This window comes from Patiria miniata, unplaced genomic scaffold (assembly GCF_015706575.1).
Source record: "Patiria miniata isolate m_02_andy unplaced genomic scaffold, ASM1570657v1 HiC_scaffold_7, whole genome shotgun sequence".
In the NCBI taxonomy this organism is placed as follows: Eukaryota; Metazoa; Echinodermata; class Asteroidea; order Valvatida; family Asterinidae; genus Patiria; species Patiria miniata.
In genome coordinates, this window is record NW_024037074.1 from 20,293,258 (window position 1) to 20,308,290 (window position 15,033).

The 15,033-nt window shown below is 40.7% G+C and overlaps 1 long non-coding RNA gene across 1 annotated transcript in view; it reads right to left on the reverse strand.

Annotated features, from left to right (window-relative positions):
- LOC119744845 overlaps window positions 1-13,413 on the reverse strand; it is a 29,253-nt gene extending 15,840 nt beyond the window's left edge. The window contains exon 1 of the long non-coding RNA XR_005273595.1: window positions 13,323-13,413. This is a non-coding gene — a long non-coding RNA (uncharacterized LOC119744845). The remainder of the gene's footprint in view (window positions 1-13,322) is intronic.
- Between the last annotated feature and the right edge of the window lie 1,620 nt (window positions 13,414-15,033).

Consider the following 15,033-nt stretch of genomic DNA (forward strand, 5'->3'; position numbering starts at 1 on the left):
AAAACCAAAAAATACAGGCGAAGACTAAAACCTGAAACCAACACAGTTAGAATAGTGGATCTTAGAGAATACACTCTGGCAGAAAATCAAATGACTCGACAACAGACATGAACCCAAGCAGGATAAAGAGGAAAGTAATACATTGATGACTGTTCAGTGTCTCTGCTGTTCTGCTGAGATAAAATCATATTTTATTTTTAGAAGTCATGAAAAAAATCACTCTTTTCTGCTGTTTTATGTCCATCCTTTTTTAAAAATTATATTCTTGGCTTAGTTGTACCCAGGAGTAATGATGGAATGCTTACCCGATAATTACTGGCCAAGCAGACTGTGTCGATCCTGGCAAACTTATTTGATAACAAAACAATGTCTTTGATTACCAAATTACATAATCACTCTTAAGATTTCACAACAAAATATTCATGATCGCATACCCCTCCATTTCTCATGAGTTTTCACCAACACTCATTAAAAAAATGTTGTCCTGTAACTTACAATGCCACTGTCATTATTTATGATTACAGCTTTTAACACAAAAAACTGCAATTGCATAATAACCTTTGGCCGTCTTGCTTGAAAGTCTTTCATAGAATGTTTGTGCCTATGGTTAACAAGCCTGGACCGACGTCCCTTGCGAAAATTGCTCCGAAAACTGACTACAATTATATCCCCGGAGTTTTGTCGAAGTACTACCCTGTACAGTAATGAATGCAAATACATTATTACTAAAAAAAATTCGTGTATACCTGATTTCATTTTCACAGTTTTATAATAAATACATTTAACATGTGGTGCTTGACATAATTATGAAGTGCTCCAATATGTCCTTTCTTTTAGTTTTACTCTCTTCTGCAAATAAACGTGTTACAATACTTTGCTGTACAACCCCATCACCATAATAAAAACACCAACTGCTATAATGACATTAACTTCTACTTTAATAAGAAACACCCCCTTCACCATAACAAATATAAATTGTTGCCCACTTCCCCGGAAATATAAGTGACCATTCACAGGTGTAACATAAATAGGCATGGGCGTCGCGAAGGGGGGGGGGGGGCACTCCATAAAAGCAAAAAAAAAAAGGGGGGGCGTGAAGTCATAGTGGTGTGAATTTAATGGGTTGGGGGGGGGGCGCAAAATGTCCCTGCCCCCCTCTGAAACTGATAAATCGAGAATGTGTTGAGAAAAACAGGCATTTTTTGGGCAAAAATATGTTTTGCCCCCTCTAGAAAAAATCCTGGCGACGCCCACACAATATTCAACCCCCACCCCCACTGGCTGCCCCCTCCTCTCCTCTGTAGTGAGAACGATGGATACGACGTTGTATAGGCCAAGATCAAACCGCGTTTCATCTAAATTACCTATTTGTACAGTTGGTGTATACGTCCTTAATGGTTTGGCACCTTGAAAATTCAATGTTCAAATTGACTGGACAATATTCCTGCACAACATTATTTATGAGCTTTATATAATGAGACATCGCATGAGACAATCGGTCGGCAATAAATACTTAATTTCATTCAACTGTTGACAGCAAGACCTTCCTAATTGGCGCGCAATTTAAAACAACATTTAAACGGTATGAATCCCAGCACAAACATAAACCCCACAATATCAACAATTTCAATGTCACCATCTCCCCTCTATAACAAAAACCATTTCTCCCCATCCCTGGAAATATTTCTCCCCATCCCCGGAAATATTGGTGACACGGTTGACGGGTTTTACGGAAATTGGGCGTTCCAACTAGCACCCTTCACCCTAGCTAGCCCCTTCCCCTATATTGACAATATGTCCTGGACCCTCGCACAATCTCCGCAGGAAATGTTATGTGCGCGCACGTTGCTAAACGCAAATACAACTTAGGCGAGACTAATGGCGAGTCCAAATAGGCTCGCGTGCAGCAGAGGGTCAGATTCTTTATTTGACTTAACAGTTGTTTGGAGTTATTGGAGTTTAAATTATCGAGATTTCATTGTATACAGTCATTATTACGAAACAGTCAACTCCACCCATCTAGCGGGTGCCGCGCGAAGCGCGGCATCCCGCTAGTAACTTCATTATGATACAAATTAGGTACTAAATGGCGGCCATTTTGGAATATCCAAGATGGCTGCCATCCATTGGGAGTACCCCATCAACAATGATTTACTTGGATTCCTTGGTATCAAAAACATGGGGTTTGCCACCAAAATGGACTTCATATGACAATCAGGTCCGAAGTTATGATACAAATTAGGTACTAAATGGCGGCCATTTTGAAATATCCAAGATGGCTGCCATCCATTGGGAGTACCTCATCAACAATGATTTACTTGGGTTCCTTTGCATCAAAAACATGGGGTTTGCCACCAAAATGGACTTCATATGACAATCAGGTCCGAAGTTATGATACAAATTACATGTAGGTACTAAATGGTGGCCATTTTGAAATATCCAAGATGGCTGCCATCCATTTGGATTATCCCATCAACAATGATTTATGCAGGTTCCTTGGTATTAAAAACATAGGGTGTGCCATAAAAATGGACTTCATATGACAATCAGGTCCGAAGTTATGATACACATTAGGTTCGTAATGGCGGCCATTTTGAAATCCAAGATGGCCCCACATGGTAGATGGAAAAAAATGTTACCAATGGATTTCTGGCTTAGGAAGGTAAACTCTATCCAAATATGACAAAAATTCCTTCTTTAGCAAAAAAAAATGCAAAAGTACATAACAGCCTATACTATTAGGGAACATCAACAATACCCCCTTTTTTTTAAATGGCCGTCACACCCCCCAAAAAAGGGGCTTTTGTGGTGGCTCAATCTGGAAAACACTTACAATCAATAATTAGCCCTATATCTTTGTGAAGTTTCCTTCTTTGATGTTAGTGGGAACAACCCTTTTCACTGCGGGCATGATGAGCCCTCCCCCCCCCCCCCTTTATAAAGGCTGACACGTCCCAAAAAGAATTAATTTGCGACGGCTCCATATCTAAAACATGAATATAAACATCTGTGCCATCCAAGTTTCACGCTTTTATGAAAAATGCCCAATTTTCTCACATATCCACTGGCCTAAAGTGCGTCAACAAGTGTCAAATGGCATCAACAGCGGTAGCGTTCGTCAAACCAGCATCAACAAATTATAGGTTTTTGAACATCGGAAGTAGATTTAGGCCTATATGGTAGAAATAGCGAAAAGGAACATCTTCAGCATACATGTACAAATTAAAGTTAAAATCAGTTCAAGAGGTTTTTTTTAACGCAAAAAATTCAAGTTTGTCAGTTTAGTGTTGGCCACCATATCTTGTTCACGTGAAGCTGAGATCAAAACAAGATGGCGGCCAATACTAAATTGACAAATTAGTCGTAGTTTTCGCGTTGGAAAATAACAACAACTTTACAAGTACTGACAGCAAATATACGAGTGTGATCTTTTCGATTTTGGAATTTAGATACGCAAACATGTGCAAATGAACCTGGAAATTACATAAAAAGTAGGCGTCCTAGAATAGAAAGGCTGGATCGCTATGAAGAGGGTGACTGTACTTTTAAAGCTAGCTCTACTGAGTGGAGCGTTGAACTACGGTACCCTCTGTTAATACGGAGGGTATCGTCAGATCTCCTAAAGCTACGCGCTCCTATTTCTGCGCACTGGCCTTTAAGTTATATTTTGCAAGGCGTGTATCCTAAAAAATGACAAACTTTCACTGGGATCGTATCCTTTGATGCACGACGTTTAACCAGCAGCCAAAAAAAAATGTTGAAATTGAAGGCTTTACCTGGAATATGAAAATGAAAAATATCGGCATTTTACAGCTAATTACTAAGTACAAATGCAGGCAGATGCTGCCGGGCCTGCAGAAGTCGAGAATATGACCGAAAGGTGACCTTTCTTGGTCTCCCAATATCGTCAGTATGATAGTTAAGATGTCATAGTTAAGAATTTGTAGTTTCTACAAGGGTGTAAAACTTACGGTGCAAGTAAAAACACACATTTGTCTTTGGAGTTGTTATGATTAATCTTTCTTTCTTTCTTTTTTTCCCGTACAGCACGTTTCCGCGGGTTTTCTCCTAAACGTTTAATGATAGGAACTTGTACCTTTCACTATATATCAACCCTCATCCTAAGTGGTGCATATTACTCTGACGTTATTATGACGTCATCGGGTGTCAAATTACAAGCAATTTTATCTGAAAAAGTGACCAAATACTTTCACCTGTAACTCTTGAATAAAGTAATCAATGATGTTCGTATTCTGTAATCAGATAGACCATTAATTGATAAACAGTTTTTGTTGTGTACGTGATGTTGCTTGACCTTTACTTCCGGGTCTACCAGAAGGTCAAAGTTAGGTAAAATCAAAATGAAGTAATTAGCCTGAAATTAAAACAAAGCAGAATTTCTTCCGAATGGTTTACCTGATTATCATTAAACCTAGTATGAACTTGTACCATGTTACGAAGATGTTATAAATTTTGCAACGTCATCATGACATAATCAGGTATCAAATTACAAGTGATTTGATGGCACGATTTGACAAAAGAGTTTGACCTAATATCTCTTGAACTAAATAGAGAATCGTGTTCATTTTTTCATGCGGTTGTAGACGGTGCCTTGAGCAACATTTCTTATTCCCGGGCACACAAACTGCTTGACCTTCACTTCCGGTGTTACCGGAAGTGCAATAGAAACTTAATTTAATTCGAAAACGGAAGCATTTTACTACAGACAAATACATTATGGAAGTGTTTAGTGAGGAATGCTACACACAAAAACTTAAATTTGACGTCATGCCATAAAAGGGCGCCCTCTATCAGCATATCAAAAACAGTTTAATCTTTTGAAATATTAAAACCGTCAATCAAATTTTTATGAAATGCCCCTTTATATCCCCTGAGCAACCACAAATGAATTTGCAAGGTTTCATAATCATGACGCATCAAACTGGAAGTTACTGTAGGGAGAATTTAACAATTATCATTTTATTTTTAATTTAAATCCATCATTATGATCCCTGTCTCATGACTTTGTTTTTTGCCAAAAAAATGAAAACCGTTACACTTAATATTGACCCTTTGCTTCCAAATACTGTGACGTCATTTAACCGGAAGTTGGGTGTTATTATTACATACACTTAAATTCCATATTTTCATGCGTTATTTTAACTTCAAGATAAACAAGTGTTCTCCCTTCCCTTTTTTGACTTATGACGTCATCAAACCGGAAATAACTTGTACGAGTACCTAAATTTTTACTGAAATTTATCATACCCTAAAAGACGCATTCGTTTTGTACAAAATAAATGGTACTGGAAATGTTGAAGCTCTTCACCTTTTTTTCTTACATAAACATATTGATAACTTAACTGGACAATGTCTAATGAAATAGTTGTCTACCCAACCACTCTGCATTTGTAACAACAAACCCGAACATCTAGTATTATTATCAAATTTTTTGGTCATAAGTTTTAAAATCCGACATCTTAAAAACTGTCTCTTGATTGGGATGATCAGAATAACAATATCATTGGGATCTACATTTACATGTAATAGGTAAATATGCATACGTAAATAAAGGCCTCTGTATAAATTTCCAAAATGGGATATTGAAAATAATCGTGAAATTACGAAAAGTGTAATGGCATTGAAAAAAAGAAAGGAAAAAGAAAGAAAATTTGTTTAAAAGGCTCAGAAAGTATATTTTCCTGAAGCCAACAAGTCTAAGTTATTAAAAAAAAAATGTTTATATTGAGTTACATGGCCCGGACAGCACATATTTTTCATGAGGCGTCCCCTGCGCAGAATTAGGCAGGATTCTTTTCTACAACGCCAAAACTGCACGCTTTGGAATTCCCGGCTTGCTGCCACAAATAAAGAGATTTTGCTTTGATAATTGGTACGGTGGATGATCGTAAGCCAATAATATAAGTATTGTTGAGGAAAAGAGTGGTTGCTTTGCTATTTTTAAGCTACTGGGTTGCAAAGCCTTATCTGCGCATAAATAGGAGGATCGACCGTAGTTTAACGCTCCACTCAGTAGAGCTATTTAACATGTTTATAGCCCCATAAATGTGGCCAATTTACTGGACTACCTCTGTAAATAAAGGCCACACTTCCACCCTGTACAAAAACATGTCAAACTTTGTCAAATTGTGATTTTCACATTTAGGGCCTAGGCTAAGTTTGTAGGGTTTTTTGCTTTAGAAGCATAGGCCTACTCACCCTCTTTATAGGCTAATCACAAAGTGCTGCCTTTTTCAGATGTCTAATTTTCGTGAAAATTCATGTTGAAATTTTGATACGCAAACGGGTGCAAACGAATCTGGAAATTTCACAAAAAATAGACATCTGAAAAAGGCACACTTTCTGATTAGCCTACAAAGGGGGTGAGTATGCTTCTAAAGCAGGATACTGAACAACTAACCTGATGAAGTTTCAGCTAAGCTTCAGCTGTATATTCTGAGAAAAACAGCATTCTAGGATCTCAATTTCAAATCAAAAGTTACTGAATCATGTTTTGAATTGTTTTGAATTCGGGTGATTCACAATGCAGTGCGCCACCAAGAGTTTGCAACGGAGAGTCCATTTTCAAGTTTACAGTCGACAAAACATGGCCCATTTGAATGAGTGTCGGTAGACATCTTGAGCTAATATGTCATAGATTGGGGCATAGCGTTCTGCCGCCTTACAAAAAAACACCATATTGATAACAAGAAAAGAAAACAATGGCAAACAAATCCTCGAATCATACACTTACGAAACCACTGACTGGAAAAACTAACAATTTCAAATGTACCGCGCTGCGAATTTGTTGATCATCTCCCATAATGCACTGGGAAAAATTAACTCTCCATGGCAAACTCTTGGTGGCGCACTGCATTGTGAATCGCCCGAATTCCAGCTATACGTACGCGACGTCGCGCACGGATCCGACGAATTATAGCAACCACGCGCGTGTGCGTCGTGCCAATGCTTGCGCGCACTTCACCGAATAACAAAACGAACTACTAATTTAAATTTTCCTACGGTGCCTCTTAAGACGCACCGTTGGAAAGGCCTTCTTTCGTTGATTACACAATGACAGCTTCCCAGAAAGAATAATTTCACAGGGAGTTTAGTTCCCTTACTATCGAGTATCTTTCAACGAAGTTTGTTTTTCAACAATAATTACGCCAGTTACTTTTCGGATGGCTGCAAATGATGTACTATAGCTTTACGGAGGTAGTCCAGTAAATTGGCCACATTTATGGGGCTAACCTGCTAACATGTTTAGGCCTAGTCCGAGTAACTTGGACCCAACTTATCGCCTTTTTTAACATTTGGACGTGGTCTGGCGATATGACCAATATTTCCAATATTTTTACCTTGTTGGAGAAGCCAATTTTTACGTCGTAGTATTCTATGTGTCCTTATCTATTGGGCCGCTGGGTTCAGGAATTCCATATGCGATGCTGACCGACCTTAATCAGGAAAATAAACTCTAAAGCAACGTTAAACTTGTACGTGTTTGTAGACTCTTTTCATCAGTTTCTCACCGCCGAGTCTATTCTAGTCGTACATGACGTACCAACCTCGTGCCCCATGGGTACGATCTTGCAGCGCCATGTTGTTTCCCATCATGCCTTGCGCGATTGTAACCCCTGGAATTGTGTAATTTAAATATACCAAAATACGGTACATTATAATTAGGGCTGTTGTTTATCCGTTTTACGTGCCGATGCCATCTTCAAAATGTTAAAAGTTGTGATTTTGAAGAATCAATCCTTTCAAACACAACGTTCGGACGTTGTGTTAATTAGCAAAGATTTGTATTAAATGTACGTACCCCTTTCGTGCCTTTACAACCACAGATACAGGGGTTTTTTTTAGCGAAAAACGCGGCTGACATAATCCATATCGTACAGGCTTCGCGACTTTTGAATCATAATTTTTTTTTTCGTACGTGAGGTTACGTGCAAAGCTAAGCACGCGAGCGCATTATGGGCGCGCCCGGCGTGCAATCTTCGAAATGCCCGCGCAGTACGCTGTGAATAGCCATTCAGCGTCATTTACGTCATCATCACAGCCAGGGGTTAGTGTAAGGAACGAGCATGCGCCCCTGGAGTCGAGGCTGAGACGTACGTCCGTGCAGCGTGTAGTCTGGTGCCCTAGACCTGACAATTATTCTCGGCGCTCATATCACGTCTGGTCTGGGAGCCAGACTATGCAGCGTGAATATGCAGTGCGCACGCGCGATTTGCTTAGTAACCATCCTCATACGCATGCGCACTTACTTGAAGGCGCGGTCGCTAATCCAATGACCAAGCGTGTTTTCGCGCCAGTTACCAGAAACATGTTTCGGCTTTGGTCATTGGTTGAGCGTTTTCGTGACGTCGGTTGGCTGGAGTGACGTCACTGTTCCAACCAAAACTAAACAAATGAGGGCGCTAGCGTGCGTGCGCGCTTTCGTGCGCACGTACATGACGTACGACTTGGGAATAAAACTGATGAAAAGAGACTACAAACACGTACAAGTTTAACGTTGCTTTAGAGTTTATTTTCCCGATTAATGTCGGTCAGCATCACATATGGAATTCTTGAACCCCTGGATCTATAGAGAAGGACACATAGAAAATGTAGGCGTGAAATAAGCTTCTGTAACGAGGTAAAACGTAACAAAAATCTGGTCCAAATTTTGGGTGGTCTTATGTAGAGAATTCTCATCCTGGACGTTACTCGTAATGCAATGAAGACTTCGTCCAACCTGGGCTACATACATGACTAGCTCTACTGAGTGGAGCGTTGAATTACGGGTACCCCTCCATACAAAAGCTCCACCGATTTGCCATACTTTGGTGACGGCGTCACGGTAGCATAGTCACATACCCACGCGAGGACAAAAAGACCCCAAAAAACCGGTAAAGAGAATACAAATGAGAGAGACAGTTATCCTGGATTGATCTATACATTCTTGACATTCCATGAGACCCCTTATATTGTTCCCAAACAGCGAAAATTTTGAAAAAAAAAACAGCAAAATAGTCTGAAAACTTACAGCTCAATGTGTTTGTAGGGAGGCTCAGTTCTTGAATCGACTTGTCGAATGAGGGCGTCTGACGTGACGTCACCGTCGTTGCTCAATCAAAGAAAAACAAGTCGCACTTTATCAACGACTGTTTTTTCGTCATTCAATGATATGTGCTCCGATCCGCGCCGTATGACAGTATGGGCTTTGAATACACCCAAGGAGCATGTATCATTACACGAAACAGTCGTTGATAAAGCGCGGCTTGTTTTTCTTCGCGATCAAGCAACGACGGTGACGTCACGTCAGACGCCCTCATTCAACAAGTCGATTCAAGAACTGAGCCTCCCTGCAAACACATTGAGCTGTAAGTTTTCAGACTATTTTGCTGGTTTTTTTTCAAAATTTTCGCTGTTTGGGAACAATATAAGGGGTCTCATGGAATGTCAAGAATGTATAGATCAATCCAGGATAACTGTCTCTCTCATTTGTATTCTCTTTATCGGTTTTTGGGGTCTTTTTGTCCTCGCGTGGGTATGTGACTATGCTACCGTGACGCCGTCACCAAAGTATGGCAAATCGGTGGAGCGTTTGTATGGAGGGGTACCCGTAATTCAACGCTCCACTCAGTAGAGCTACATACATGACATGGTCACATACCAACGCGAGGACAGAAAGACCCCCCAAAAAACCGGTAAAGAGAATACAAATGAGAGAGACAGTTACCCTGGATTGATCTACACATTCATGACATTCCATCAGACCCCTTACATTGTTCCCAAACAGCGAAAATTTTGAAGAAAAACAGCAAAATAGTCTGAAAACTTACAGCTCAATGTGTTTGCCGCGAGGCTCAATCCTTGCACCGGTTTGCCGAATGAGGGCGTCTGACGTGACGTCACCGTCGTTGCTCGATCGAAGAAAAACAAGTCGCGCTTTATCAACGACTGTTTCGTGTAATAATACGTGCTCCGATCCGCGCCTAACGACAGTATGGGCTTTGAACACACGCAAGGTGGAGACGGCTGAAACGTACACGTTCTAAATTAAAAACAAATTAATGACGACAGATACCCACATGAAACTTGTATCAAAGAACTACTAATACTGACAAATGAAAATCCCATTGTTATTAAAATACGTTTCAGCCGTCTCCACCTTGCGTGTGTTCAAAGCCCATACTGTCGTACGGCGCGGATCGGAGCACGTATTATTACACGAAACAGTCATTGATAAAGCGCGACTTGTTTTTCTTCAATCGAGCAATGACGGTGACGTCACCACGTCAGATGCCCTCATTCGGCAAACCGGTGTAAGGATTGAGCCTCACGGCGAAGACATTGAGCTGTAAGTTTTCAGACTATTTTGCTGTTTTTCTTCAAAGTTTTTGCTGTTTGGGAACAATGTAAGGGGTCTGATGGAATGTCATGATTGTGTAGATCAATCCAGGGTAACTGTCTCTCTCATTTGTATTCTCGGTAATCCTTACTTTTAGGACCCCGTTCCTATATAGGAAGGGAAAGACTCACCAAAACAGTTGACTAAATGACACTCAAAATTGACATTCTGATATTTCTTGGCACATCTGAACAATTGGCAATGACACCTTCTTGAATATCAGCAGGTTTAATTTTGTGGAAAGAGGGCAGGGCTTTGATTTATGAGGGAAATTCAGGGGTAAAAGACGACGATGACAACCAGAAAACAGTCTCAAAAACCAAGATGGCAAACGTGAAAGCTCGATGCGATGAAAGCTCGATGCTGATTGGCTGATGAAAAATAAACATTCTTATTTATTTTTAGTCTGGTTCCCAGACCAAAAGATTCAGGAGTAGTCAGAATCTTTTGGTCTGGGAACCAGACTAAATTATTTTTTTAGCAGCCAATCAGCATCGGGCTTTCATTATGTAGGGCTTTCACGCGTGTGAGAACTACAACATGCACGTCTGACTGCGAAAAAAGGTAGGAAAGTCACATTTTGTTCGAAAGTGCTTTCAAAACTACAACTAACATGAGTTTATATGAAGAAAAAAGACTGCTTTAGCTAGCTTGAGTAACTCCAGCTGACATGTTCCATATTCATTCACATGTAACGCTGGAGGAAAAACCTGTTCGTTTCCATGTGGTAGCAAGAGACCCAAAAAAAACAGCCTGTCCAAAATTGTCCAAATTTCACCTCTTTTATCCCACCCCAGATTCCTACTACCTACCTCATACCATTCGGCAGTCATTCACGAAGCTACTAATCGACTTGACACCGACCAAAAAACTAAAATATGAACATTATTGATGATTTCGTTGACTTGTCCGTTAAATTCGTGCAGTAAATTTGGCAAAGTCGACACGTTTTTGTACATGTGGATGTGTGGCCTATGTTTACGGAGGCAGTCCAGTAAATAGGCCACATTTATGGGGCTAGGGCCAGCCCAACTGTGGAACTACAGTTGGGACAGGCCCAACAATAGTTGGGACAGGCCCAACTATAGTTGGGACCGATGCGATAGTTGGGGCGTAACATCCATGATGATCGGTTAAATTTTGCGCACGGCACACTCACACGTGACCTAAACAATCGAAAAAAATCTGCTAAATCGGCTAGATCATCCTGATCGCCCTGCGCTCCACTCGTGGGCACATGCAGTGTGCGCGATGCATGTGGGTACCATACCGCTTTCAAGCGCCGCTAGTGGGTTCCATTTTCGTCTGGTGCCATGTCGTGGAAAACACAACGACTGTTTCAGGCTATTGAAATCCCCACTAAGGTGACACTGTGTGGCTTCTTTTTGCATGAAATGCGTAAAGCATGAAACAGTCGTTGTGTTTTCCACGACATGGCACCAGACGAAAATGGAACCCACTAGCGGCGCTTGAAAGCGGTATGGTAGCCACATGTATTGCGCACACTGCATGTGCCCATGAGTGGAGCGCAGGGCGATCAGGATGATCTAGCCGATTTAGCAGATTTTTTCGATTGTTTAGGTCACGTGTGACTGTGAGTGTGCCGTGCGCAAAATTAACCTATCATCATGGACGACAGCATTGGTACTGCACGAATTTAACGGACAAGTCAACGAAATCATCAATAATGTTCATATTTTTAGTTTTTGGGTCGGTGTCAAGTCGATTAGTACTAGTAATAGCTTCGTGAATGACTGCCGAAAGGTATGAGGTAGGTAGTAGTGTAACGGTAAACCTGTATACATGTACATTCATTCGTTGTTCATCCTTTTATTGTGTTCATGTCCTGTCCATCCAAAGCCTCCGTAGAGCTGACATGTATGTTGCATTGTGGGATCGTTTATGATTATGGGATAGAATCAAGATGGCCGCTAATCATGTTCAATCATCTTTAATTTAAGTGTCAATAAACCAATCATAGTTCATTGCTCAAATCCTGGAAATCCTGTCAATCAATTATCTGGACATCAATTAATAACAAATAAGTTGTTATAGTATTAGTAGGAATCTGGGGTGGGCATGGTGGGATAAAAGAGGTGAAATTTGGACAATTTTGGAGAGGCCGTTTTTTTTGGGTCTCTTGCTACCACATGGAAACGAATACTCATAGAACTATGAGGCTCCACGTAGTGGAGCCTCATAGTTCTAGGAGTAGGAAACGAACAGGTTTTTCCTACAGCGTTACATGTGAATGAATATGGAACATGTCAGCTGGAGCATGGCTGGAGTTACTCTAGCCCCATAAATGTGGCCTATTTACTGGACTGCCTCCGTAAACATAGGCCACACATCCACATGTACAAAAATCGTGTCGACGGAGCCAAATTTTGATTTTCACATTTAGGCTTAGTTTGTAGGTTTTTTTTGCTTTAGAACTTTTTAGAAGCATACTCACCCTCTTTACAGGCTAATCAGAAAGTGCTGCCTTTTTCAGATGTCTAATTTTTGTGAAATTTCATGTTGAAATTTTGATACGCAAACGTGTAAAAATGAATCTGGAAATTTCACGAAAAATATACATCTGAAAAAGGCAGCACTTTCTGATTAGCCTATAAAGAGGGTGAGTATGCTTCTAAAGCAAAAAAAACCTACAAACTAAGCCTAAATGTGAAAATCAAAATTTGGCTCCGTCGACACGATTTTTGTACATGTGGATGTGTGGCCTATGTTTACGGAGGCAGTCCAGTAAATAGGCCACATTTATGGGGCTAGAGTTACTCAAGCTACAATTTACAAACAAAGTCTAGGCTAAATGTAAAATCAAAATTTGCGAAAGCTCTACATTTTCGGGTAGGATGGGAATCCGTATAATCGTGGTACTAATATCACGTTTCTTGTTCGGAAATAGAAATTTCCCACTAACCTTCCCGAATTGTCCTGTCTTTTGTGTTGTATTTACTCTTCCTTTTCAAATTGGCATAAACAAATCCGACGGTGCGGTGGTGTGCATGGTGACCGTTTTAGCCGATTTTCGGCTAACTTTGACAGATTTTTTTCTTAAAAAAAAAAAAAAAATGGATTTTTGGGGCAGATTTCCGGCAGAATTATTGTGCAAAAATTGTTATTTGACAGAAAAACATAGCAAATGTGAAAGAAATGGTACATTTGTTTAAAAAAGCTTCAATCTTTTCAAACAATTAAGCTGGGCTTATAATGGAACAGGTTGGATGGTATATAGGTGCTGCGGTTCAACTCAGGACCGGACTTCATGGTGACGCAAGTTACCCAGGCAGTGGCGTATCCAGAGGGGGGGGGGGGGGGGGGGGGGGGGGGGGGGGGGGGGGGGGGGGGGGGGGGGGGGGGGGGGGGGGGGGCAGAGGGGGCACTCTGTTACCCCCCCCCCCCGGCGGATTATTTTGACAACAGTTTTTGTTCAGCAATTATTGCAATAAATGGTTAAAGAGTGCATCAATCCCCAAAAGAAAACCCGCTCAAAAAACATTACAATGCGCCGTGAAAATGGGTATCTCGCTGCAGTATGTATAATAATGATCAGTTTTGAAGGGCGGCCCCATTTGGAAACTTTTTGATCCAGTGCCCGGAGAAAAAAAACATGTCTACTAGTGTAACATTTCGGCGCGGATGTGCGGTTGCCCCCCCCCCTCCCCGACATACGCTACTACTGATGCAACTGCATTTTGTCTGAAATTTTAGCAATTTCATAACATCGTTCTTTGACTAAGATTGTTTATAATGTAATTTGAACCTTAATTAAGGCAATCATACAACATCTGCGTTTGATTTTAAGTGTTTACAGTGTATTTTGAGTAATTCTGGCCGGGAATTTGGCAGATTTTTTTTTTATCAATCTGACAGATTTTTGAAGTCCATTTAGCAGAATTTGGCCATGAGCTTACGGTGTGGTTTATCTGTACCGTACGCAATCGCTCGAACGGGTACGGAGCACTGATCTCTATAAAAAGACTGGATAGCGGATATGCATACAACATTCACACAGTAGACTTTGCATATTGACCAATTCGCCCCCGGTCTCACGAAGATGGCCGCGCATAATACGAACGTTCTACACGTAAATACGCGCGCGTTGTAACAACAGTTGACGCGCATTTTGGTCACGTACACATATTATGATGTTCTAAAAGGGACACATTTCCGTAGTGATTGTTATTTCAAAAACGCCGAAAAAGTGATTTGCGGCATTATAAAGTAACCACAACGTAGTAAACCTTGGTCAGTTGGTCAGTGGTGGTGGTCTAAATATAAGTCAGGTGAACCGCGACGTTACAAAAGAAATCATGCTGTCTATAAAGACGGCAACTTGTCCTTTGTAGATCACCAGCCGGTCTCACCAATATGGCGTCAAATTCGTACATTGTGTGGCTCTTTATTAGCTATCCAGTCTTTATATAGAGATCAGTGGTACGCGTACGGAGGGAGGTACAGCAGTTGACTCCGTAGAATATGGGCGGCCATTAGGGCAAAAAAGACAATCACAAAATTAAAGTTAAACAGAAATACAATAAAATCAAATGTACAAAATAAACAATAACGTACAATTAACACTGAAAATGTAGGACAACAAAATAAAGAAACCCAAAACAAAACTGAATTGT